The following is a 22,836-nucleotide window of genomic DNA, read 5'->3' on the forward strand; positions in this document are numbered from 1 at the left end:
TAGAAGGAAAATGATAAATGGTTTTCAAATTTTTTTACAAATAAATATCTGAAAAGTGTGGCGTGCATTTGTATTTAGCCCTCTTTACTCTGATACCCCTAACTAGGGGCACGCTAGACGGCGTCATTTTATGATGAAACGCGCGTCGGGTGGACAGGACGTGCTGACGTCATCGCGTTTGATCTTCTGAACGAACGGGCGTTCGCAAGCCGGCCGGCTATCCATGCTGTTAGAAATTCCATTTGTTGTAAGTGTGTTTTCTACTTTTTTTATTAAACGTATATACAAGTATTACACTATGGGAAGCTCGCTTTCTTTTATTTTTGGGTGATACCTGGGGCGTGGTCGACCACGCCTCCTAAAACGTCACAGTCCCAGCATGCCCAGGGACTGTGACATCATATGGGGGCGGGGTCTCCGCCTATTTAAGTCACAACGCAGCCCTCAGAGACCAGTCCAGCCGGAGAGAGCGTCGTGTCAACATCTGGGGGAAGAGAAGAGATGAGAACACAAGAAGCCAAGAAGCCAAGAAGTCCGGACCTCCGCTGGCAATAGAGCTACCTGAAGACAGCGGAGGGGCCGGCCGAAGACCTGGGACACCGGGAGAAGAGGCCGGAGAGCGGAGAAGAACCAACCGGACGCCGGGAGAAGATGAACCAGAGGGACCCCCGAAGACGGAAGAAGACCCCCCCCGGAGCTGTTTAATAAATTATTTTAAAAACCTGTGTTGTGTTTTATTATTGACACTTTTTACCTAGGTGAATGGGTAGGGGTACCATGTACCCCATACTCATTCACATAGGGTGGGGGGGCCGGGATTTGGGGGCCCTCTTATTATAGGGGGCTCCCGGATTCCGATAAGCCCCCCGCCCGCAGACCCCGACAACCAACGGCCAGGGTTGTCGGGAAGAGGCCCTTGTCCTCATCAACATGGGGACAAGGTGCTTTGTGGTGGGGGGGCACCGCAAGGCGCCCCCTCCCCCAAAGCACCCCCCCATGTTGAGGGCATGCGGCCTGGTACGGTTCAGGAGGGGGGGGCGCTCGTTCGTCCCCACCCCCTTTCCTGACCGGCCGGGCTGCGTGCTCGGATCGGGGTCTGGTATGGATTTTGGGGGGACCCCCACGCCGGTTTTTCGGCGTAGGGGGTTCTCCTTAAAGTTCCATACCAGACCTAAGGGCCTGGGATGCCCCCCGCGCTCGCCGCAATGGGAAAATTAGTTTTTCCTATTGCAGCGAGCGCGAGATGCAGTAACCTGCTCCTCCGTCGTATCTGGTCCTTCGGACTAGCATACAGACGAACGGGCTTTCCGTCAGGAACTGAGTCCGGCGGAGGTACGACGTAAAGATTTGAAGCAGGCTTCAAATCTAAAGTACGTCGGATTTCCGCCTGAAACGGTCCGTCGGAAGTCCGATGGAGACCACACACGGTCGGATTGTCCGCCGGACTTGGTCCGGCGGCGTCCGTCGGACTTTTGCAGGTGAAAAGTCCGACCGTGTGTACGCGGCATTAGTTTTACTCCTTTCTTTTCATAAGAATTGGGGAGTGAGCAGTGGTATGTATAATTTTAGGATATATTGCTCATTACAACTGTCTTATGTACAGTCAGGTCCATAAATATTGACGCAATTCTAATCTTTTTGGCTCTATACAGGTCCACAATGGTTTGAAATGAAACAAACAAGATGTGCTTTAACTGCAGATTTTCAGCTTTAATTTGAGGGTATTTACATCCAAATCAGGTGAACGGTGTAGGAATTACATCAGTTTGTATATGTGCCTCCCACTTTTTAAGGGACCAAAAGTAATGGGACAGATTAACAATCATCCATCAAACTTTCACTTTTTAATACTTGGTTGCAAATCCTTTGCAGTCAATTACAGCCTAAGTCTGGAATTCATAGACATCACCAGACGCTGGGTTTCATCCCTGGTGATGCTCTGCCAGGCCTCTACTGCAACTGTCTTCAGTTCCTGCTTGTTCTTGGGGCATTTTCCCTTCAGTTTTGTCTTCAGCAAGTGAAATGCATGCTCAAACGGATTCAGGTCAGGTGATTGACTTGGCCATTGCATAACGTTCCACTTCTTTCCCTTAAACTCTTTGGTTGCTTTCGCAGTATGCTTCAGGTCATTGTCCATCTGCACAGTGAAGCGCCATCCAATAAGTTTTGAAGCATTTTGCTGAATATGAGCCGATAATATTGCCCGAAACACTTCAGAATTCATCCTGCTGCTTTTGTCAGCAGTCACATCATCAATAAATACAAGAGAACCAGTTCCATTGACAGCCATACATGCCCATGCCATGACACTACCACCACCATGCTTCACTGATGAGGTGGTATGCTTTGGATCATGAGCATTTCCTTTCCTTCTCCATACTCTTCTCTTCCCATCACTCTGGTACAAGTTGATTTTGGTCTCATCTGTCCATAGGATGTTGTTCTAGAACTGTGAAGGCTTTTTTAGATGTTGTTTGGCAAACTCTAATCTGGCCTTCCTCTTTTTGAGGCTCACCAATGGTTTACATCTTGTGGTGAACCCTCTGTATTCACTCTGGTGAAGTCTTCTCTTGACTTTGACACACATACACCTACCTCCTGGAGAGTGTTTTTGATCTGGCCAACTGTTGTGAAGGGTGTTCTCTTCACCAGGGAAAGAATTCTTCGGTCATCTACCACAGTTGTTTTCCATGGTCTTCCAGGTCTTTTGGTGTTGCTGAGCTCACCGGTGCGTTCTTTCTTTTTAAGGATGTTCCAAACAGTTGATTTGGCCACACCTAATGTTTTTGCTATCTCTCTAATGGGTTTGTTTTGTTTTTTTCAGAGCTATTTTAACCATGTTGCACTCTTAACAGACAACTATAGCTCTAAAAAGAAGTCCTCTAATCCATCTTTCCTGAGCTAACCTGCACTAATGACACCCACTACGGCTTCTTACTTACCTCTGTAGCAGGGAGGCATCTTGAGGTCCAGAGGTGGAGTAAACATTGCTGGCATATGAAATTCATTGCTATCCTCTTAAAAAGATCCCCAAAATGCATAGCAGATCCTTGGAGGGGTCTGCGTGCTTTTTTTTTTTTTTTTTTTTTTTTTTTTTCAAAGAAGCTGTTCATTAAATGTAATTTGCCAGCAATTTTATCACGTTTTGCTTTATAAATGTCAGTGCTGCTGCAGCACTTTCTGTACATTGCTCAGATATGCTCCTTAGGGAATTAGGATTAGGGCACCCCAGGCATGTTATTTACAGGAAATTGTCATTGTTAATGTTTAAGCATTTAGAAAACCACTACTCCTGGCAGAATGGAACTTTTAATCTTGTTTTTTTTTCTTTTCTTTGGTACATGTTCCCCAGGGCAGTGCCTGCCATCAAGCCATTTTTGACACCCACTTGTTTATAAGCCAATAAAATGGGCATTTTTAATTTGACAGATTGGGCACCCATTGATTTTAATAAGGTTAGGGTTCAGCATCCAAGCTTCTTTGAAGTTTGTGGAATCCTGCTTGAACTGAACCCAGGGCAGTTCATCTCATCCCTATTTAAGATACAGTAAGGAAGCTCTGACCCTACAAGCTTATAATGTAAAGGGAAATTTGTAGCAACAAAAAGGCAAGAGATTGGGTAAAGCTGGCCATTGAAATTAAATATCAAACATTGGGGGGGGGGGGGGGGGGGGGGGGGAATTATATCATATGGAAGTCATCCCCAGTTCATCCCTCTTAGCATGAAATTTCAATCAGACAGGTTTTAAAATCCTGACAAGTCACTACTTTTCCACTTTGAGGTAAGGGGTTCCAGGAGCCAAACTAAAAACATAATTCTCTTGCTGATAAATGTGGTTTTCCTTACTTTTCAAAGCAAAATGCCAGATTCGCCATAAATGCTAAGTGTGTCTAACTGCATTGTCTACAAATATGCCACAGCAATTGAAATACATGTTGCATGAAAGAGGCATCTTACGGGAGAGCTTAGGGAACAGCTGGTTGCAATCTTGACTTTTCCATCTCTTAAACTATATTGTATGGCATTTGGGGTGGGCATGTACGATTTACTTACAGGTAAGTCAAATAGGGTCTCTAGAAATCATCAGACACTATTGTCAAACAAGAAAGACGAAACCTATTAGTACAAAACCGGCTTTGTTTTGAATTACAGGGTAAGTACTAAGCAATGCCGAAGATTCACGAATGCGCCATTTGTCTATGAATTTTCTGAACAAATGGGAAAGTGGGATACAAAGGCATCGCTTCTGAATGCTACGAATATGTCAAGGACCCTTAATGGAGCTGCCTTTTAAATGACAAAGATTACTGTTTTCAGCAGTAATATTGGGACCTGTTGGCTATAAGTCAAATATTTTCCTTAATACAAACAATTCATAGTACACATTACGCAAGCCGCAGGAATAATTGTGTGTTACCTGACATTTCACGTATATATCTTTAACCTTTTATTGATGAGTGTAGATATTTTTTAGGCATGTTAGAAGACAGTTATTGAAAACAGAGTTTTTGTACAGGTAAATGTGTTTCTGAGTAAAGCTTTGTTAGATGCGGAAAGAGAGGAACGTTGATATTTTTGTATATTAAGGAATCTTTTAAACCTTGTAGACCACCCACACTGTATTTGATAGGGGGAAATAATTGAGCAGTAACTGGGCTGTGTTTGCATACCTCCCAAAATGTGGAATAAAGGCGCGTGTGCACTCTCCGTTGAGCTGTGTTGATCTGCATCAATAAACACAAGTTCAATGAGAGGGCACATAGAAAACATCATGCTCTATTCACACCACAGCGATGTGTTGGGGTATGCTGAGTAAAAGTAGACATGCTGCACGTCAATAAAGTTAAAAGTAGTTAAACAAGGTAAACAGTGCCTTGTGTTGTAAAAATGCAAAGCATGGCCCCTCACCCCCTCATTTTAGCATGCAGGCTGGTGTGAAGGAGCCCTAGCTTATAGCACTAAATCAGAGAGGCCCAGAGTAAAATGCACAAGAAAATGGATGGAGGGCCGGCATGACAGGGGTTAAAGGGGCTTGGGTTTAGGTGGGGGTTTCAGTTGCAGTTTGAAAGAATATAGGCGGCAGAACTTAGTTGATTGGGTCAAGGTCAGGGTTGGGTGGAGTTGCAGGAGGTTGTCTGGTAGTTGGTCTGGGAAGATCTTCAGTCGTCTGAAGAATATGGGAAATCTTCCCGCCCTCCCGCCTTGTAATTGTGGTTTTGCGGCATGGAGAATTTTGTGTTTTTGTGTTTTTCTCTGTCATGCAGCAGGGGGTATAAGGTCCTTTTTAGGTCAGGGTGGGTATAAAGATATGTTGTAGGGGCCCGTCTGAGGTACAGCTCCCAGTTGTTGGGATGTGTATCTGCTTGTTGTCTCCAAGTTGGTGGTTTTGCAGCTGGGGGCCTGATTACGTGATATGCAGTTACTTTCCTTTCTCGTGATGCCTAATAGGACCTGGGGGCTCCATGTTTTTTGTTACACTGTGGTATTAAGTGTTTTATAAGTTATTAAAATGTTATTTATATTTTGGTTAATAAAAGACTGCTATGGCCATTTAACTCCAACTTGTGGTGTGTTTTTTTTTTTTTTTTGGAAATATGATGGGGTGAAGGTCTGAGCAGAATAGACAAGCCATATTTAATATCCTAGTCATATGTAACACCCTCTGCTACCATTTTTACTCCAACTGTAAACATACGGTTTTCATGAAATTAAAGCCAACAGTTATTTATTTTTTTAATCAGCAAAAGGGGCGATACTTTTAATTATGAGTGCCCCTTGTGCTGGTGGCTTCAGTCTTAGTTGAAATCTAGGTCCTCTGCCACACCCTCCCTCACCTCCACCCCCCCAACGCTAATCTTCCGATGCTGCGTGGTTAATACAGACACCTGCCATAGGCATTCATTAAGAGTGCCGACTATGCCCGCCTTTTCTGCCCCCTCCTCCGTTGATAGAAATTGAACTATAGCTTCCATCAGTGAAAATCACTCTATGAACGAAGGGTGGGAAGATAACTGAAAGGTCCACCTCTTCTGTTCGTAGATTGTTTTTCAATAATGGAATCTGTAGTGCAGCTTCTAAGAAATGCAGGAGGGGCATAAAGGGCAGGCATAGTTGGAACATTTGACAAGTGCCTATGACAAGTCCAATGGCTGTATTAACCACTGCAGCACTGGAAGGCAGTGCAGAAAACAATTGCTAGAAGAATAAGAAAAGTGTTTTGGTAGGAGAGGCAAACAAAGTCTGCTCTACCAACAAATATCTACCAATTAGCAAATTTTTTAAAAAAATTGAAATGAATCTTAACAACCCATTTTGTTTAAAATAGAAATGCAAGGTATATCTTTGTGTGTGCGCATATACATTATTACATTATATAAATATATAAACAGTATGTACTGTGTGTGTGTGTATGTGTGTATATATATACAGTCTTTACACCAACATATATACAGTCTTTACACCAACATTTTTGTGTTTCATTAATTCGTTTCATTTCGCATACTGCCTTTCAGATTGAAATTCTGCCTAATGAAGTACACGTAGAGTATTATTAGTTTAGCGCCACACTTTGTTACACTATATTATTTTGCAATTTGTCTGATTGTTGTGTTGGCTGCTCCTTAATTTTTGGTTGGCGCATTATTACTTTTAGATTTTTTTGTACAGGTACGTTAATTTGTGTGAAGTGGTTAAAGTGTTTGTTAAGGTACATTTTTTTCTGCTATAGTTCCCGCTGATATATAACACTAAGCGCCCCAGTGGATGTCATTTATAAAAATTTGCTGTATAATAGCTTACTTCAGAGCGCCGTTCAGTGCTCAGCTGACTGACCGCCGGTCTCCTCTTCCAATGCAATAGTTCCAGGGAGAGGTGCTGGGAAACCCCCGCTGATGTCAGCTGAGACGAGGAGAGGGGAGGAGACCGGCGGCCAGTCACATGAGCACCAAATGGTGCTCTGAAGTAAACTATTATACAGCATATCTTTATTAATGACATGCACTGGGGAGCTTAGTGTTATCTATCTAGTTATGGGAACTATAGAAGAAAAACGCTGTCATATTTAGAGCAGGTTAGGCGGATCAGGGAGCTGACAGGCAGAGAGGGGAGGCGGAGGAGGACAGAGGGAGACACAGACACAGGAGAGCAGGCTGCGTACTCTGACCATGGTGTCAGGCTCAGCAGCCCTGATTATCGTGATCAATTTACAGGGGGAGGTTATAGCCAGGCAGGATCACCCAGATATTTCAGGTGATATTGGAGGGCCAAATTAAAGAGCACAAGCACTGTGCTATATAACATGCTTTAAAGAAACAGGATCAATTTTTTTTTTGGGTTAACAAACGCTTTAAGGAGTTAGAGAAGATCTGTAAAAAAGAGTGGACCAAAATCCATACTGAGATGTGTGCAAATCTGGTAACTAACTAAAAGAAATGTCTTGCCTCCGTGCTTGCCAACAAGGGTTTCTCCACCAAGTACTAAGTTGTGTTTTTCTTGGGGATCAAATACTTATTTTACTCACTGCAATTTATAACATTTGTATCATGTGTTTTTTCTGGATCATCTCTATCATTTAAAATATACCTATGATAAAAATTATGGAAATTTGTTGAACAATACCCCTATCATTGGCGTTCAACTCCCCAATTAATATATCCAGGGGCGTCACATCTCCATTCCAAAGGAATGGCCTTCTTTCGGCTACCCGGAAGTGGTGCGATATATGGCGCAAACAGGTGTAATTATTTGGTCATTATAAGAATAGTGATATATACAGGCATAAGTGGCAGACAGGCACATACCCCAGTTGAAGTCCCATAGGACGAAACGCGTCGGGTTGTTTTGCCTGTCCTGCCACCATTTGATTCAAGCGCTTTTTATACTTGGCTCCCTTTCCTGGAATCAAAGCTTGTTTTTATTGTCGTGTTTTTAATAAAAGCTCATAATTAGCTGATTCACACTATGGGGAGTTCTTTTCTTCTTAAGCCCTACTATATTTGAGGATTTACCTCCAACATATGAAGCTGGATCCCTGTGAGCAGTCCCCCTTCCATGCCATGGATATCGGTTACTGATGAGACCAGAGAAGTTTGTTTGGTGAGTGCCGCAGCCCTCCTCCATTGTCCGTTGTTGGTGATAGCGGGCCATCTCTTCAGCCGTACTGCAAGCCTGTTTGACTCCCAAGCCGCTGGCTAGTGAGTCCACCACTGTCGGTAAGGGTGCATTTGCCTATTCCATTCATACATCTGTTTTACTCCAGACTTTGTGTATGCCCTTCCTGGGGTCAAGGACGCCACACCATTCATCCTGGTCGTTGCCGGTTGTTCCAGCTACAAACCCATCTGTGGTCTTATATTCATGTTGGACTTGTGGTCTTATCAGCAGTACACAATTTATGTCAGGCATATTGTTTTACTGAGATTTTGAGTGTTGACATTTTTCACTTTTTCAGTCACTCATAATCACATTACTGTCACCATTTTTGTATTCACTTATTTATTCTATTATTTTTACACTTTTGTTTCACATATTTAACAGTGGGTTATTGCTTTGATACAAATACTGGTCCATGAGAAAGTGACATACATGCAACCTTTCTCCACCTTTTATTTATTTATTTATTTTTTATTATTTATTATATAACATTTTAGTTTGTCCTCAGCTAGTCACTTCAGGACACAATTTTCCACGTCTTTAAATTTCTTCTGTTAGGGTCAACTAACAGCCTTTACATCAACATTTTTGTGTTTCATTAATTCGTTTCATTTCGCATACTGCCTTTCAGATTGATATTCTGTTTGGTTCTGCCTAATGAAGTACACGTAGAGTATTATTAGTTTAGCGCCACACTTTGTTACACTAACGTACCTGTACGTCGGTACTTTGACGTTAAATACTGGGATTATGGCAGCAGCTAGCTGCCATAACCAAGGTATTTTCAGGAACGGCGTGCGTTTCTCTTTACAATAAAAGTGGTCTCTGTGGTGGATTTACCGCAAGATCACTTTTATCAGTGGCAGGAAAGGGGCAGTGAAGCAGTCTCTCTCTCTGGGGGCAATGTGAAGAATCTTTCTCTCTCTTTCTCTGTAGGGAATGTGAAGCAGTCTCTCGCTCTCTCTGTGGGCAATGTAGAGCAGTCTCTCTCTCTCTCTCTCTCTGGAGGGAATGTGGAGCAGTCTCTCACTGGGGGCAATGTGCAGCAGTCACTCTCTCTGTGGGGCCAATGTGGAGCAGTCTCTCTCTTTGGGGGCAATGTAGAGCAGTCCATGTGTGGGTAATGAGGAGCAGTTTTTCTCCGTGGTGTCAATATGGGGCAGTCTTTCGCTGTGTGGGGACAATGTGGAGAAGTCTCTCTCTCTCTCTCTCTCTCTGTGGGTTCAATGTGGAGCAGTCTCTCTCTGTGTGGGCAGTATGGGACAGTTTCTCTGAGTCTCTGTAGCTGGTCTGTGGGGACAGTCACTCTTGGGGCAGGGGCAGCCTTAGGATCTCTCTGTGGAAACAGTTGCTCAGTCACTGTGTCCATGGGGCAAGGAAGAAAAGACTGGGACTATTGGAGATTGATGGAGCCTTGGAGCAGCCAGACCTCACTTGTCTGCAGGTCGCAGCTCAGGGTGGTAGAGATTGGAGGTGTTGTGTTGAACTGACGAAAATCTGTCTTCATATTTGAAAGAATGTTGAGTGGTTTAGTTAGCATTACATTTTATTCTGGGGTTTTTCTCCTCCTCCAACTTTGTACAGTTAGCTTCTCCTGGACTCTCACCCACTAATGCCACAGTTATTGACCAGCCTATTTAACTGTCACCTTGGATCAAGCTAGCTGCATCAAGAATACTCAGATGTCTGCCTACAAGCACCACTGCTGTTCGCAAACTCTTGAAACATTTAGTGACAGCCTTAGGATTGAATATACAGCTCTTATGGTAAGTACACAATTTGTTTTGGTATTCTTTTTCCAATATTTTGTTGCAATGTTATCATTTTAGGTTTTTCTTCTTCTCGTTCTTTTGTATAAGCAGCTTTGCCTGGACTCTCATCCACTGTTATTGACCAGCCTGCTTGTTCCCTGCCTTCTTGAAACAAGTCACTGCATTTGTGCAGTCAACTGCCTGCCGATAAGCCACACTGCTACAAACTCTCGTGACAGTCTCAGGACTGAGTATACAGCTACATTTTATGGTACTTTTTTTTAGTTTTTTGTTGTAGTTTTTGTTTTATTTTTTCATTACTATAAGTCTCATGCTAGGGTTTTCACTGCTCTTGTACAGGTAGCTTTTCTTGTACTCTCATCCACTGCAACCATTGCTACTGACCAGCCTATGTGACTGCTGCCTTGGATCAAGTTAACCAAGTTAGCGAAGTCTGGAAGCCTTCTGTGACAGTCTGAATGGATATTCCACTCTATCCTCTGGTAAGTATATGTCAATTTTGAAAGTCTATTTTTGTGTGCAAACTATGTTTATATGGTTAAATTATTTGGTTGAAGGGGGATTATGGTGTGGGGTTGTTTTTCAGGGGTTTGCCTTAGTTTCAGTGAAGGGAACTTCTAAGACATCAGCATACCAAGACATTTTGGACAATTTCATGCTCCCAACTTTGTGGGAACAGTTTGGGGATGGCTCTTTCCAGTTGAAACATAATTGTGCACCAGTGAACAAAGCAAGGTCCATAAAGACATGGATGAGCGAGTTTGGAGTGGAGGAACTTGACTGGCCTGCACAGAGTCCTAACCTCAACCTGATAGAACACCTTTGGGATGAATTAGAGCACAGACTGAGAGCAAGGCCTTCTCGTCCAACTTCAGTGCCTGACCTCACAAATGCGCTTCTGGAAGAATGGTCAAACTTCCCAGGAGAGTTGAAGTTGTTATAGCTGCAAAGGGAGGGCCAACTCAATATTGAACCCTATGGACTAAGACTGGGATGCCATTAAAGTTAATGTGCGTATAAAGGCAGGTGTCCCAATACTTTTGGTAATATAGTGTATAGTCACTGCTGGTTATGAACACATTTTTTAGTCCTCCACAAGATAACATTCTCTGTTCCATCTTTAAGTCTCATTAGACAAAGGCTTCCAAAAAATCTTACAAACAGTTAATAGTTTCCACAAATATTTGTCGGAATTATTAAGTCTATCGCATATTTGGCCATCTTGAGCAAACAGAATAAATCCCATACATAATAATATATAAACTGTGGATTAGTTTTTGCCACCTTACAAACTAGTACATTAAAAAAGGAAAACAGTTGACTGTAAATTCTCAAAGATGAAGGAAATCCTTATTTGTTGTTGAAATTAAGAGATTGTTGAAGGTAACCTCCTTATCTTGTTCTGCTAAATCCTTTAGCTTATTGCGTTATGTTTAATTCCTGATAAAATTCCAAGAGAGCTAATCAACCAAAACAAATTGTGTCATTTTGTAAAGTTGAACAAGTATAATCTCATAGAGAAAGACAAGGACATAGGTAGCACTTGTGTGTGCTCTTCAAGGACAGTTTGAGCTAATATTTTAAAAAGCCACACCATCCCTAGAGCTAAATATACAAACACATATATATAGAATGGCTTCGACTGCTGAATAATTGTAAAGTGATGTAAATACTCTCATGATTCTCAACTGCGCAGTACCGTGGTAGTGTGCTGTGCAGTAAAGCAACATAGTAATAGAAAGATAGAAACAGCAGACTCTGTGCCAATATAACAACATAAAGTACTTACCGTATTTATTTGTTCATCTGATAATCTACAGAAATCACAAATTGTATCCAATTTATTTCGGTCATGTACATATACAGTGCATTTATAAAGTATACAGACCCCCTTAACTTTTTTCAATTTTGTTATGTTGCAGCCCAATACTACAGATGTTTAAATTCTTTTTTTTTTTCTACACTCAGTACCCACATCACAACAAAGTGAAAACAGAATTTTAGAAATGTCTGTACATTTATTAAAAAGGAGAAACTGAAATATCACATTGGTATAAGTATTCAGACCCTTGAAATTTAGTTCAGATGCCTCTCATTTCTCTTGATCGTTGCTGAGATGTTTATACACCTTGATTGGAGTCCACCTGGGGTAAATTTAATTGATTGGACATGATTTGGAAAGGCACACACCTCTCTATAAAAGGCCTCACAGCTGACAATGAATACTATATCAGAACAAAAGCCATGAGGTCAAAGGAACTGCCTGCAGAACACAGAGTTAGGATTATTGCAAGACACAGATCTGGGGAAGGCTACAAAAAAAATCTGCTGCAGTGAGGGTTCCCAAGTGCACAGTGGCCTCCATAATTCTCAAATGGAAGAAGTTTGGCACAGCCAGAACTCTTCCAATAGCTAGTAGCCCAGCCAAACTGAGCAATTGGTGTAGAAGGGCCTTAGAGAGGTAAACCAAGAACCCGATGGTGCAAAACACATGAAAGATCGTTTGGAGTTTGCAAAAAAGCACCTGAAGGACTCTCAGACTGTGAGGGACAAGTATCTCTGTTCTGATGAAACCAAGATTGAACGATTTGGCCTCAATTCTAAATGTTATGTCTGGAGGAAACCAGGCACCACTCTTCATCTGCCCAATACCACCCCAGCAGTGAAGCATGGTGCTGGCAGCATCATGCTGTGGGGTTTTTTTTCAGCAGCAGGGACTGGAAGACTGGCCAGGGTTGAGGGAAAGCTGCATAGAGCAAAGTATAGAGCTTTACTCAATAAAAACCTGTTTCACACCGCTCAGGACCTCAGACTGATAACACCGCTCAGGACCTCAGATCATGCATAATTGTTCATTTCAAATAGGCTGCCAATGCATGCCACATTTCGAACAGCGTACCAAAGTACATCTGTGGCACATTGGGGTGCCATTTAGATTGAATGGTACCCCATCACACCAAGCATTGCTACTAAACCATAGTCTGAATAGGCCCTAAAAGTAAAGTTTCTTTTTAAAGTAGAACTATGGGCAAAACTTTTTTTTCATTTTGCTTGTACTTGTACTGTGGAAAGGCAGAGATCCACGTTCCTGCTTAGCAGAAACACAGGATCTCTACCTTCCCTTGTCACAGAATGGCGATCTGCCTTGTTTGAACAATCGGTGGGTTTGGTGGATTCGATGCCCGCCAGGACGCGCCGATAGCTCAAACAAGGCAGATCGCCGTTCTGTGACAAGGGAAGGTAGAGATCCTGTGTTTCTGCTAAGCAGGAACATGGATCTCTGCCTTTCCACAGTACAAGTACCCCCACACAGTTAGCAAGCACTCCCTAGGCACACAGTTAACCCTTTGATCGTCCATGATGTAATCGGTCGCTAAAAAGTGTCAAATGGGTCAGTTTGGTGTCCGATTTGTCCACCGCAATATTGCAGTCCCGCTATAAGTCGCTGATCACCGCCATTACTAGTAAAAAAATAAATAAACAAATACCCCATAGTTTGTAGATGCTATAACTTTTTTGCACAAACCAATCAATATATGCTTATTGGGATTTTTTTTACCAGAAACATGTAGCAGAATCCATATTGACCTAAATTGATGAAGAAATTCGATTTTATTTTTTACATTTATTGGATGTGTTTCATAGTAGAAAGTAAAAAATATTGTTTTTTTTTTTTTCAAAATTTTTGGTGTTTTTTTGTTTATAGCGCAAAAAATCAAAACCGCAGAGGTTATCAAATACCACCAAAAGTTTGTGGGGAAAAAAAAGGACATCAATTTTATTTGGGTACGGCGTCACAATTGTCAGTTAATGTAATGCAGCACTGTACTGAAAAAAATGGGCTGGTCATAAAGGGGAGTAAACATTACGTAGCTGAAGTGGTTAGTTACAGTGTTATATCTTTTTCTGGACCTGTGGTGCTGACAAAAGGGAGTGGTCTGACATAAAAGAGGTTCATTCCCCTGCCCTTCTTCTGCCTGTACCCATAGATCTTAACCTAGACAGAGTTTTGATCTTTTGTAACAACCAAAAGACATTTTGTCCAAGGGACTTTAGAGAGTGGTGCTCGATAAAATAGTACAGCAAATGTATAAAAATACAACATTTATATAGATTTACATAAAAAAACAGGGACATGTTCACATTCATTGTGCAAAAGTAAGGTCACCGTTTCGCCAATGTACATTCAGGATGCCAACATAATTCATGAATCAATTTTCATTTGCAGACACTGTACTCTCTATTCAGTGCGTGGGACAGCGCCCATTTCATCAGGAGAGAGTTACAGTTGGTTTGTATGTGCATCTATGGAAAAAAAAAACACGTCAGTCTGTAAATGAATTGAGATTGTGTTCAACAGTTAACCACTTAAAGACCGCCCACCGCATATATACTATGGCAGGGTTGCTCTATTGTGCAAAACAACGTACCTGTATGTCATTTTGTGCACTAGATACTGTGGGCGTGTGTGCCCGCTGCATGCCGCAGGAGCCAATCCATGGGTCCGACGGACCCGATGTCCACTGGCCACACACAATCGCTCTGCAGAGAGGCATAATGGGGATCTGCCTATGTAAACAAGGCAGATCCCCGTTCTAACAGGGAAGTACACTGAGATCTTCTGTTCCTAGTAATCAGGAACAGCGATCTCTGTGTTCTACCTGTCAGTCAATCCCCCACACAGTTAGAAAACACTAGCAGGGAACACACCTAACCCTTTGGTAGCCCCTGATGGTAACCCCTTTCCTGACAGTGTCATTTACACACAGTGATCAATGCATTGTTTTTAGCACTGATCACTGTATTGGTGTCACTGGTCCCCAAAAAGTGTCACTTAGGATCAGATTTGTCTGCCGCAATGTCAGAGTCCCGCTGATCCCCGCTATTACCATTAAAAACATTTTAAAAAATGAAAAATCCATAAATCTATCCCATAGTTTGTAGACACTATAACTTTTGCACAAACTAATCAGTGGTAAAAAAAATCCCATGAAGCATATATTGATTAATTTGCGCAAAAGTTATAGCGTCTACAAACTATGGGATAGATTTTTGGTTATGTATTATAGCAGAAAGTATAAGTTTATGCACACCTGTGGGACATCACTTCTCACAACCGGACCGCATTATAAAAGACCTCAATGTTTTAGTTCTTAAAGGGAATTTCAGAACTATCCATGAAAGGGAAACGTTTGAACTAAGAATGATAATTCTTTTTGACACAAAAAATAATGGCCTGAATTTAGATATTGGTTTCCTTACCCATTATACTAAAGTTTTATGACCCCCTCTGTGACTAGCATCCCCCCCCCCCCCTCCAGTCTATAGCTCTCCCTCTGTCTTATCTCACTAACTCTGCTGCTATCTTTATTACCATTGATTTGTATGTGTTTGTTTTTCTCTTTTTTTTTTCTCCCTCCTTTCCCTCAGAGATGTGTTTGTTTTTTTGTTTTTTTTTTAACATTCTGCTTAAAAATGTGTGAATCAGTACTGCTTGGACCTTGAAGAAGGGGACATACCCCAAAAGCTTGTCCTGAAAAATTGTATGTTAGTGCAAATAAAAAGTATCACGGATAGTACTCCATTTTCTCTGTCACAATTGCACTAATACGGCTACAATCACAACAAGTATAGCAGAAAGTAAATTTTTTTTTTTTTTTTAGATTGTCAGTCTTTTTTTGTTTATTACGCAAAAAATAAAAACCGCAGAGGTGATCCAATACCACCAAAAGAAAGCTCTATTTGTGGGGAAAAAAAGGACATCGATTTTATTTGGGTACAGCGTTGTACGCCCCGGCAATTGTCAGTTAAGGTAACGCAGTGCCGTAACACAACAAAATGGCCTGGTCATTAAGGGGGTAAATCCGGGGATGAAGTGGTTAATGGAGAACATAATGATAAGGGGGGGAAAAAGGGGGATAGAGGGAGAATGGGACTTTATATGAGACACAACACTTGGGTAGAATGAATCAAACAAAAATAGTAGATAGGAAATTTATTATTAACACAATTGGGCATGGTGCAATAGATAGCATTAATAGTAGACCAATATGTACGATACAGAATTATGAAAAACATGGTTAGTAGATCACATCGTAATACGAATAACATGATAGACATTAGTGCACATAATAAATAATGCACCAGCAACATAGCCAATAGATGAAAAACATGATAAATAGTAAAATAAGAAAGAGTTAGATTAAACGGTTCATCAAGTTTCAGTGGATAGAGTCCAGAAAATGTATGACTAAATATACTCACGCAGAAGTAAATTGGATACAACTCAAGGCCACAAGAAGCAGTTAAAAGAGATGACATCTAGATTTCAGATGCTGCGAGTGACCACAGCAAGGGTTTTCCACCAGGAGCTAAGTGTAGGTGGGTGACCCGGAGGTGGGGCAGTAAAAAAACAAGACATCTTTTTTGAGAGTTTTGATCACTTGTGAGTGTTCATTATATACTGCAATGAGTTACTGTTTCTTTCTGACTTTTTTTAACCATGTTATTTGTCATAGTAAACTTTCAGTAAGTGACAAGTTTATGCTACTGAATCTTAGAGCTCTTAATATAGTATAGTATATACAGTAGACAAGATTCAACTTTTTCACTTGATTGTGTGTGTCTCTAATGCCCTGTACACACGGTAGGATTTTCCGATGGAAAAAGTGCGATCGGATTGTGTTGTCGGAAATTCCGATCGTGTATGGGCTCCATCGGACTTTTTCTGACACACAAAGTTTGAGAGCAGGATATAAAATTTTCCGACAACAAAATCTTATTGTTTAAATTCCGATTGTGTGTACACAAATCTGATGCACAAAGTGCCACGCATGCTCAGAATAAATTAAGAGACGAAAGCTATCAGCTACTGCCCCATTTATAGTCTTGACGTACGTGTTTTACGTCACCGCGTTCAGAACGATCGGATTTTCCGCCAACTTTGTGCGACCATGTGTATGCAAGACAAGTTTGGCCCAAAATCCGTCTGAAAAAATCAGATGGATTTTGTTGTCGGAATGTCCGATCAATGTCCGATCGTGTGTACAGGGCATAGTTGTCTTTGGTCATCCCAGGAATGTCTGAACCCAGAGTGTCAGAGGTGTCGGAGGAGTTGCAAGGTCAGGGCAACTAGTGGGGCACAAATTCTTTTAAGCGGCCCTCACGGGGGTAGCACTACAATAACTTGCAAAAGAGGAAAGGTTTGGACTTTGAATGAGGTGCACGCTAAACCGTAGCTACATAAAGATTGTGAGACACATGGGATAACCATATGCATTAGGTCATACAGTGATTCAATGCAAATTATTGATGTTAGAAAACGTTTAATAGTAAACAACCTTAACAAAAATGTTGAATTCATGTTTAAAAATGTCATACATGTATTAAACCCTTAATATAAGATTCAATACAATCGTAAAAAGCAATAGATTGTAAATAACGGGAGGGGAGAAGGGGAGGGCACCTGAAGCGCATCGCAGTTCCCGGAAGCAAAAATTAACCCAGAGGGCCCCGCACATGACAACCACATATGACCATGGAATTGTATCTAAAGGGATAGTGACACGTAGAAGGATATACTGTAGAGTCTAAAAAAAGTTATAAGGGGCCCACACAATGAATATGTATATTAAATATATTGTGTATGTATGTATATGTATATGTGTTATATATATGTGTGTGTGTATATATATATATATATATATGTATGTATGTATGTGTGTGTATGTATGTGTGTGTATGTATGTATTTGTGTGTATGTGTGTGTGTGTGTATGTATGTGTATGTGTGTGTGTGTGTATGTATGTGTGTGTGTGTATGTATGTGTGTGTGTGTATGTATGTGTGTGTGTGTATGTATGTGTGTGTGTGTATGTATGTGTGTGTGTGTGTGTGTATGTATGTGTGTGTGTGTATGTATGTATGTATGTATGTATGTATGTGTGTATATATATATATATATATATATATATATATATATATATATATATATATATATATATATATATATATCCTCACTTGTATGTGGGATCTGCCTGTGATAATGGCCAATAGGTCATCATCAGATTTACACCTCCATCCCTGTATCATGTAGAGAGAGGGGTTGGGACTTTGAGACACACAGCACATAGGGGCTAGAGCCTCCATCCCTTTTGGTCAAAAAAGAGGAAAGGTTGGGACTTTGAATGAGGTGCGTGCTTTAAGTAGATACGTAAAGAGTGTGGGACACATGGGATAATCATATGTATTAGGTCATACAGTGATTCAATGCAAAGTATTGATGTTAGAAGAAGTTTAATAGTAAACAACCTTAACAAAAATGTTGAATTCATGTTTGTCCAATTATGAGATAATAATAATAATACTATTTTATACCTTCTATAGTTCCACAGAATGCACTTGCTCCTGATGAGTGGAAATCCCCACGAAACGCGTCGAGTCTTTAGATGCAAACATTTCATCATCAAGATGCGTTGTATGTCTGACATCCACACACGCATTTTGTATTTATTGTATTGTTTCATCTACGCATATTATTAGCTCTAATTCTATATTTACATGCTATAGCTTTTTACGATTGCATTGAGTGTTTTATTAAGGGTTTAATACATGTATGAAATTTGTAAACACAAATTCAACATTTTTTATTAAGGCTGTTTACTATTAAACATTTTCTAACATCAATACTTTGCATTGAATCACTGTATGACCTAATACATATAGTTATCCCATGTGTCCCACACTCATTACGTATCTACTGCTTAGCACGCACCTCATTCAAAGTCCCAACCTTTCCTCTTTTGCAACCAATAGGGATATAAGCCGTGTGTCTCATTCAAAGTCCCAACCCCTCTCTCTCTGCACTACAATAACTTAGGGGAAAAGCTTGCAATAAGTAACAAATAAAAACATAACTTGGGATTCAAATTATTCATAGGTTGTTCCTATATCATAAACAAAACCATTTTGAACATTTGGCCACATGACTGATAATGTGCTAGATCAGAATCCTAGCACACTGCTGCTAATCACGAAGGTGTTCTCACCATTAGCTCTCAATTTGTCATCTAATGTAGTGTCGCAAGGAGAGGAGTATAGGTTAACATATTCCATTATTCCCAATTGTTACAAGAATTTCATTGAACAATATGGTTCATTACATTCCAAATCTAATAACTGTATTCGCCATAATAGAAATTATTCATCAGAACATGAAGCTGAATAGGACTGATTTATTAATTTAGACATAAATCTAATTAGAAATTGATTTGTATTGAGTTACACATTTAGTTTCCCAGAGTCACTGGGTGCCATGTGATGAAAACAGTGTCAAAGGACGGATCAGAAGTTAAGTAATTTGCAAGATTATTTTAATGTCGCGGTCGTAGCTGGTCTATTGAAATAGAATTGTGGTTACTAGGAAAGCCGCATGAATCAGCTGCAGAGAGCTGGCTGTATGCGCTCCATGAAGAATATGTAAAGAAAAACTCCAGTAAGCAGCATTGATCTTATTCAGTAAGGAAACAATATTTGGGAAATGCACTAATTCCTCTAAAACTTTCAGGTTACAGCAGTCCTGAATGGTTTGGTTGATTTTGAACCTTCCTGCTAAATGTTCTTTTTTATTATTATTTTTATTAAACAGGATTTATATAGGGCCAACAACTTGAACAGCACTTTACAAAATAAAGGGAGACAGTACTATTACAATTCAGTCCAATACAATATGCGTAGGAGCTCATGAGAGCTTACAATCTTAAGCAGCCATTCTTAACCAGGCTTCCATGGAGCTCTACGTCTGCATGCAAGAGAACCACCGCTATGACTGTGAAGCCTCTGGTGAGATAATAGAAGACCGACACACCTACTCCAGGTGCTCAGCCTTGGGATGTCCTCCTTCCATCCAACTAAGATACTTGAGAATAGAAAGCGAAATGCCTGCAACTCTGGAAATTCTTCTGTAATCTTTTACTATAACATGACCATTAACTGCTTCAGCCCCGGAAGATTTTTCCCCCTTCCTGACCAGAGCACTTTTTGCAATTCGGCACTACGTCGCTTTAACTGCAGTTGTGCAACGTTGCACCCAAACAAAATTGATGTCCTTTTTTTCCCACAAATAGAGCTTTCTTCTGGTGGTATTTGATCATCTCTGCAGTTTTTATTTTTTTCCCCTTTAAACAAAAAAAACCCTACAATTTTGAAAAAAACGCAATATTTTTTACTTTTTGCTATAATAAATATCCCCCAAAAATATATTAAAATTTTTTTTTTCCTCAGTTTAGGCTGATATGTATTCTTCTACATATTTTTGGTAAAAAAAATTGCAATAAGCGTATATTGATTGGTTTGCGCAAAAGTTATAGCGTCTACAAAATAGGGGACAGTTTTATGGCCGTTTTATTATAATTTTTTTTTTTTTTATTAGTAATGGCGGCGATCTGCGATTTTTATCAGGCCTGCGACATTATGGCGGACACATCAGACATTTTTCACACTATTTTGGGACCATTGTCATTTATACAGTGATCAGTGCAATAAAAATGCATTGATTACTGTGTAAATGACACTGGCAGTGAAGGGGTTAATCACTAGGGGGCGATGAAGGGGTTAAGTGTGTCATAGGGAGTGATTCTAACTGTGGGGGGGGCTTCAACACACATGACAGCGATGACCGAGAGCAGTGATCTTTGTCCTGTCACTAGGCAGAACGGGGAAATGCTTTGTTTACAAAAGCATCTCCCCATTCTACCTCTCCAAGACACAATCTCGGGCACCCGGCGGACATCGAGTCCGCGGGACCCACGGTCATGGAGAACGCAGCGCGCAGTGCCGCTTCTTAAAGGCAACCTACCTGTACGCCCTTTTGCCCACCAGTGCCATTCTGCCAACCTAAATCAGCGTGTGCTGGTCGGCAAGCAGTTAAAATGTGACAGCTGAGGTGTTTTCGCACTTAGCCTTGTTCACAGCACCAAGGAGCTCCAGGGTTCCTCCAGACATTGCTAGGGGTTCCTTGAGATGTAAACTGATCTCTTATTTGATTGTGCCTGCCTAGTTCCAGGACCATTGCCACTTGGCAGAGCAAGCAGCATGACACCAATGTTTTTTGTTGGCTGTCTTTAAGTGTGCCATTCTGACCACGAGTGTAAGGGTTGCAGCCTTCCTCCTGACCACCAATGTAAGGGGCATTTTCCCATTTGACCTGTGATGAAATGGATTTAGTATGGGTTCCCAGAGACCTTAAAATAATCTTAGGGGTTCCTCTGGGATAAAAAGGTTGAGAGAAGCAGATCAAAAGGGAGGTGCAAGTGATACAAAAGGTAATAAATGTGTGGGGGATAAGTTGGTCGGAAAAATAAAATGTAGTTGTTGGGTAAAGGTGGGATAGGCTTTCTTGAAGAGATGAGTTTTCAAGGATCGCCTAAAGGTGGACAAAGTAGAAGATGGCCAAACAGGTTGGTGTAGGGAGTTCCAAAGAAGGATAGAGGCTCTGGAGAAGTCCTGGAGGCGAGCATGAGAGGAGGTGACAAGGAAGATGGAGAGCAGGATATATCAGAAGGAATGAAAAGGATGGTTTGGTTGATATTTTGAAATGAGGTTAATTATACACTATATTAACAAAAGTATTAGGATGCATGCACAGTACATGAACTTTAATGGAATCCCAGTCTTAGTCTGTAGGGTTCAATATTGAGTTGGCCCAACCTTTGCACATTTGTGAGGTCAGGCACTGATGTGGAAGAGAAGGCCTGGCTCGCAGTCCACCCTCTAATTCATCCTAAAGGTGTTCTATCAGGTTGAGGTCAGGACTCTGTGCAGGCCAGTCAAGTTTCTCCACCCCAAACTCACTCATCCATGTCTTTATGGACCTTGCTTTGTGCACTGGTCCAAATCATTTAATGGAGGAGGGTTATGGTGTGGGGTTGTTTTTCAGTGGTTGGGATTACCCCCTTAGTTCCAGTGAAAGGAAACCTTAAGGTGTCAGCATACCAGGACATTTTGGACAATTTCATGCTCCCAACTTTGTGGGAACAGTTTAGGGATGGCCCCTTCCTGTTCCAACATGACTGTGCAACAGTGCACAAAGCAAGATCCATAAAGACATGGATGAGTGAGTTTGACCTGACTTCAAGCCGATAGAACACCTTTGGGATGAATTCAAGCGGAACATCGGTACCTGACCTCATAAATGCGCTTCTGGAAGAATGGTCAAACATTCCCATAGACACACTCCTAAACCTTGTGGACAGCCTTCCCGAAAGAGTTGAAGCTATTAAAGGCTCCAAATGGTGAACCAACTCAATATTAAACCCTATGGACTAAGACTGGGATGACATTAAAGTTCATGTGCATGTAAACGTAGGCGTCACAATACTTTTGGTAATATAGTGCATTGCTGAGGGTAGAGTTGTGGTTGGCTTTGTAAGCTATTAATATTTAGAAAGAAAAAAGGGGGGCAAGTGGGACTTTAAATGAAGCATGTCAATGGAAAGTAAAATGATGAATACATGTGAGTAGGTAAAATTATTTGGATTTAATTTAAAGTCAATAACCCCTAGGGGTAGTCCATGGTTTTGATGCATACAGTAATGATAAAGTACAATAAATACAGATATAGTCACAAAAATTGAAATATTGACAGTAGCAATCATCAAGGAATCAAGAATGCTAACAAATCAATGGACATACATAAATGCGGTTCATAACAGAAATACATGAATTAAAATTGCCAATCCAAATCATGAAATCACATGAAATAAGAACAAACTTGATAGAAAAAAAATGATGAATATCGGGAATAAAATTAGGCTTGATAGGGCATCCTTAGTTAAAGAACCTGACGCGTTTCTTGGCTTCTTGCCAGTCATCAGGGGTGGGATGCATAATTTTACTGAGAAAAACAAAAGAATAT

Source organism: Aquarana catesbeiana, linkage group LG04 (assembly GCF_042186555.1).
Source record: "Aquarana catesbeiana isolate 2022-GZ linkage group LG04, ASM4218655v1, whole genome shotgun sequence".
In the NCBI taxonomy this organism is placed as follows: Eukaryota; Metazoa; Chordata; class Amphibia; order Anura; family Ranidae; genus Aquarana; species Aquarana catesbeiana.